Below are 6000 nucleotides of genomic sequence, written 5' to 3' on the forward strand. Positions count from 1 at the left end.
AGGGTTGTGAGCTGCAGCCTCACATTGGAAATGGAGATTACTTAAAAATAAAATCTTTTTTTTTTTAAAGTAAAAGCTTTGACTTACTAGGTGGTAGGACGCAGAGAATTATTTATAAACAGCATCATTGCTAATGTTTTCATGAATTGAGGTCATTTGGATATGGATACTTAAAGTAATTTTTTACCTGCTGTAAATGCTTTTGCTTGTTACATGCTTTATGTTTCACACTTAATTTAACAATTTTTAACTATGGGGGCGCCTGGGTGGCTCAGTCGGTTAAGCATCCGACTTCGGCTCAGGTCATGATCTCACAGTTTGTGAGTTCAAGCCCCACGTCAGGCTCTGTGCTGAGAGCTCGGAGCCTGGAGCCTGCTTGGGATTCTGTGTCTCCCTCTCTCTCTGCCCCTCCCCTGCTCATGCTCTGTCTCTGTCTCAAAAATAAATAAAACATTAAAAATATATAAATAATTTTTAACTATGTAGTATTCCAGATAAGTATAAGAAATCATATATAACCAGGTCACCCACCACTTGATTAAACAAATGCTAACATTTTGTTTTGTGTCAGATTTGTTTTGGTTTTGTCTTTTTAAGGAAATAAAACATTACAGATACAGCCTTATCCTTACTGAAATATTGTTAGATTTTTTTGCAAGTTTCACTATCACAAGATAGCACTGAAATAAACATTTTTGTGAAATGTGTGAAGGCTTCTCTAGGACATATCACTAAAAGTGGAACTCTTGGAATGTGAGATAATTCACATTTTCACTTGGAACCTAGGTATTACAAATTGGTCAGTAAAGTGCTTGTACTCATTTAATGTCTCCCACCAACAATATGTGAGAGTCCCTGTAGCCCCATATTCTTGCCACTTGATGTTATGGGACTATTGCCAATCTGATGGGCTTGAAATGTTTGAAAATCTTCGATGTTTATTAATTTGTATTTCTCTGATTATTGTTGAGGTTGGTCATCTTTTTCTGTGTTTATTGGCCATTTAGTTTTCTCCTACTCTGTATTGCCTATTCATACCCTTTGCCAATTTTTCTATTGTGGTGTTTTTTTTTTCCCTGTAGATTTGAGGTGCTCTTTATTCTAGATACTAATTCCTTGGCATTTGTATAGTCTGCAGATATCTTCTCCCTGTCCATGGCTTGTATTTTCACCGTATGATTTTTGTCCTACACAAGTTTATCCTAATACTGATTTAACTTTCTTTCTTCATAGTTTATGCTTTTTGTGCCTCCAGTTCTCAAGATCATAAAGATACTCACCTGTTTTCTGAATATGATAGTTTTGTTTTTCACTTTTAGGTCTTTAAGCCATTGGCAGTGCATTTTTGTATATGGTTTAAGGTAGGGATCTAGTTTTTATATTTTCCCATACTCCCTACCCAATTTTCATAGTACCCTTTTTTAAAAGTGCATCTTTTAGTCATCTCTGTCATCTGTCAAGTTTCCATATGAATTGTAACTCTTTCTGTATGCTCTGTACCAGCACCATATATAGCCCTATCTTTCTTTAATTATATGTAACTTTACAGTAAAAATTGCTGTCTGATGTCTGATAGGATAAGCACAAGAGCACCATCACTGTTTTTACTCACAGTCATCTTGGCTTTTGTGAGCCTTGTACTCCTGTATAAATTTTAGGATCAGCTGGTCAAGTTCTTAAAAACCTTTGTGGGACTTCAGTTGAAAGGAATTGAATTCAGTTAATAGATCAATATGAGAAAATGACCATATTTATAATACAAAGGCTTTCTATTTATGAACACAATATATCCATTTAGGTCTTTCATATCCATCAATAAAGTTATAATTTTCTAGATCAAAATTTAGATTTATGTCTATGTGTCTTATAGCTTTTGTTACTATTATACATAGTAACATTTATCATTTATCATTTATATTCTAAAATACAATGTTCATTGCTGGCATATAGGACTTCTGATTTTTTTCATCTATTGATTTTCTACAAAAATGAGGCTTTCTAAGCCTCATTAATTTTAGTAATTTATAGATTGCCCTACATCTTTTTTCTCCTGCATTTTATGTGAATAATTATACCATGTATAAGTAATAATAGTTTTGTTCCTTCGTTTGGAAATGAAACCGTTTTTCTCCTATTATCTTTCTCTAATTACAGTTACATGGTGATTGTCACTGAAATCTATATAAAATAGAAAGTATATGTTCATTTTGAAAATATAACAGCTACCATTTTGTTTCAGGATAGTAAACTTAACCACAAATTTACACCATCTTGTATCTTGGGGTCATGCTAGTAATATATAAAATTTGATCAATATCAGCAATTCTTATGTTGTGGAACATACAAATTGAAAATATCAGTTAAACTGAACTGATCAAAATAAGATACTATTATGGTATAATTTATAATACTGCCATCAGAGTCCATTTCTTGCTGTTACAATTTGGATTTTACTTATACAAAAATAGTAATTACAGGTGAAGCCTTGCTAGTCAAATTTGAAATATATAGTTAATATAATTTCTTGAAAACAGTTTCCTTTAGGTATAATTGGCATACACTAAACATATCTAAAGTATACAGTTTAGGGGCGCCTGGGTGGCTCAGTCAGTTAAGCGCCGACTTCGGCTCAGGTCATCATCTTGCAGTTCGTGGTTTTGAACCCCACATCAGGCCCTGTATTGACAGTTCAGAGCCTGGAGACTGCTTCAGTTTCTGTGTCTCCCTCTCTCTCTGCTCCTTTCTCACTCATGCTCTGTCTCTCAAAAGTAAACATTAAAAAAAAAAAAGTTATAGATAGATAGATAGATAGATAGATAGATAGATAGATAGATAGATAGATAAAACTGTCTGTGAAACTGTCACCACATCAAGATAATAAACCTATGTAAGTCAAAACCAAAATGTCTTCGTGACCCTTGGTAAGCCCTCTTACCCATCCATCCCACTTACTTCCCAGCAGCCGTGGATTTTTGTTGCTGTTAGTCTGCGTTTTCTAGAGTTGTGAATGGATTCATAATCTATTTGTTTTGTGGGACTTCTTTCACCCAGCAGAATTATTTTGAGATCCATGTTGCACATATCAACAGCCCATTCCTTTCTAGTGCTGAGTGTTGTTCCATTGTGTGGATGTACCACAAATAGCATATACATTCATGTGCTGGTGGATAATTTGGGCTCTTTCCAGTTTGAGGCTAATACAAATAAAATTGCTATGAATATTCATGTAAACAGCTTTTTATGGACATGTGCCTCTCTTGGGGATAAATAGGAGTGTGACAGCTGAATCATATGGTGGGGTTACATGTAACTTTTTAAGAAATACCACAGTGGTTGTGCCATTCTAAATTCCAGGAATGTATGAGAGTTGGTTACTTCACATCTTCATCAACACTTAGTATGGTCAGTCTTTTAATTTTAGCCATTCCAATGGGCATGCATCTCATTGTGGATCTAATTTGCATTGCTCTAACGGCTAATGATGTGGAGCATCTTGTTATGTGCTTATGTGCCATTTTGCATATCTTCAGTGAAGTATCTGCTCAAGACTTTTGCCAGCTTACTGTGTTTTTCTTACTGAGATTTGGGACTTCTTTAGATAATCTAGATACAAGTCCATTGGTCCTGTGATGTCATTCTCTCTTTCAAAGAATACAAGTTTTCTATTTGTTTTTTTAAAGATTTTATTTAAGTAATCTCTACACACAACGTGGGGCTCAAACTCACAACACTGAGATCAGGAGTCACATGCTGAACGGAGCCAGGTGCCCCACAAGTTTTTAATTTTGTGTGTTTTGTATTCATTTTTTTCTCCAGAAGTTTTATAGTTTTAGGTATTACATTTTGGACTGTGGTCCATTTTGAGTTGATTTTTATGTGTGGTGGGTACATGATATATATCAAACTTTTTTTATTTTTTTGCATATTAATATCCAATGGTTCCAGCACCATTTGTTGAAAAGCTGTCTTTTCTCCATCAAATTGTCTTTGTACCTTTGGGGAAAAAAAAGGGGGGGGGGTCCAATTGTGTGGGCCAATTGTGCTATATTTCTGCTCCACTGAGCCATTTGTCTATCTTGATAATGCTAATACTACACTGTCTTGATTACTATTATGTCTTGAAATCAGGTAATGGTAGTCCTGTCACTTTTTTTTTTCCCTAAGTTGTTTTGCCTATTAGAGGTCTTGCATTTCCATAAGAATGTTAGAATCAGCTCCTCAATTTCTACAAAAATGCCTACTGAGGTTTTGATTGGATTGAATCTATAGATAATTCAGAAAGAATTGACATCTTAATATTGAGTCATGACCATGGTATAACTCTGAATTTGTATAGGACTTTAATTTCTCTCAGCAGTGTTTTGTATTTTTCAGTGTACAGAGTCTGTACATGTTTTGTCAGATTTATCCTTAAGTAGTCAATATTTTTATGCCATTGTAATCATATTTTTATATAGAAATGGAACTTATTTTTGTATATTAATCTTGTATGCTATATAACCTTGCTAAATTCACTTATACTAATAGATATGAACTATCTCATGTTTCCATTCCAAGGTGATGGGGTTTGAAGTATTGGGGTGTGGAGCCAATGGCCAAGAAAGAATTCTTGAGATATTTTTGGTGCAAAAAGATGGTTTTATTAAAGCACAGGGACAGGACCCGTGGACAGGAAGAGCTGTCCTGGGATTGTGAACGGCAATTGGTTATATACTTTGGATTTGGGGGAAGTAAATACAAAGTTTCCAAAAGGATTTTCATATTCTAAAAAAGACTCAGGATCCTGGAGGCCTAGCTGTTATCAAGTTAAGGTGGTTTTCCCTCTAGCAAAGCGTTAACATTAAGGAGTTACTAGAAGAATGCCCTACTCTGCCTGTCTCAAGTATTTGTCAATGGGCTGCAAGTTATAAGGAAATTTAAATTTATCTACATTCGTTTTGCCTTTGTTTTCCTCATCAAAAAATATGGTTTGATTCCCTGTTACAATCCCATTACTCATCATCATAATCCCAGGAGATCAAAATGACAAATTCATCATTGGTTCTGCTGAAGCGTCATTTCCTTGATGTGGAAGATCACTTTCAAATAGGCCATGCTTTTAAGGATCCCTTTTTTAGAAAGGAAAATATTTAATTTGATTCATGCACTGGTTAGCAGCCATCACGGTCACTTTGGAGCCAGAAGAAATGCAGAATTCTAGGCCCCACTGCAGACCTATTATGAGAAGTAAGGGAGATGATTCATTTTCAGAAATACCAAATAAAGGCTGTGCTAACAGTAGGTTTACAAACTATTGGAAATATGTACGTACCCCACCCCCCACAACGGAGTCCCAAACCCTTAGACACTTCACTTCCTGGTTCTTCCGCTCTGTTTCACGGACTTATTCTCACGGACTTTGCAGTGAGCATGCGCCAAACAACAAAGGGAAGAGTGACTGAAAGTCTCTGTGTCACCTCAGGGAATATACATTTGTTCCAGTCAGACTACTTTCTGCCTTACATGGGCATAGATGACATCTGGATAAGGCTGTAACCTCTGTCGTACTCAGCCAATGAGGAATCAGGGGAGGGAGTTGCACGCTAGGAAATAAGTTGTCTGCTGTGACTGCCCTGAGTGTGCCTGTCCTTCAGACACCCGGCTTTGCAAGAACATTGATTAAAGCCTCACTTCACCGTGCTCCTAGTCTCTGCATCCCTCCTTTGATTGAGTCGGTGCGCTTAAGTCTCACACAACTGAACCTGAATCTGCACTTTAATGTTCCTCTGATGATTTGCATGTATACTAAAGTTGAGTAGCATTGTTTCCTAACAACAAAAAACAACATTGCAGACCTTTACTTCTGTGCAGACCTGAAAAACTACCTTTCTATCTAATTTATTGGAAGGAATCTCAAACTATCATTGCCTATGAGGAATGTAAAGACTATTGTGACCATTGCTAGGTTGTTTGAAGAAATAGAGAAATTGATTTACATAAGTTTCAGTCTTTTTACAGCAT

This window comes from Felis catus, chromosome A2 (genome assembly GCF_018350175.1).
Source record: "Felis catus isolate Fca126 chromosome A2, F.catus_Fca126_mat1.0, whole genome shotgun sequence".
NCBI classification, from domain to species: Eukaryota; Metazoa; Chordata; class Mammalia; order Carnivora; family Felidae; genus Felis; species Felis catus.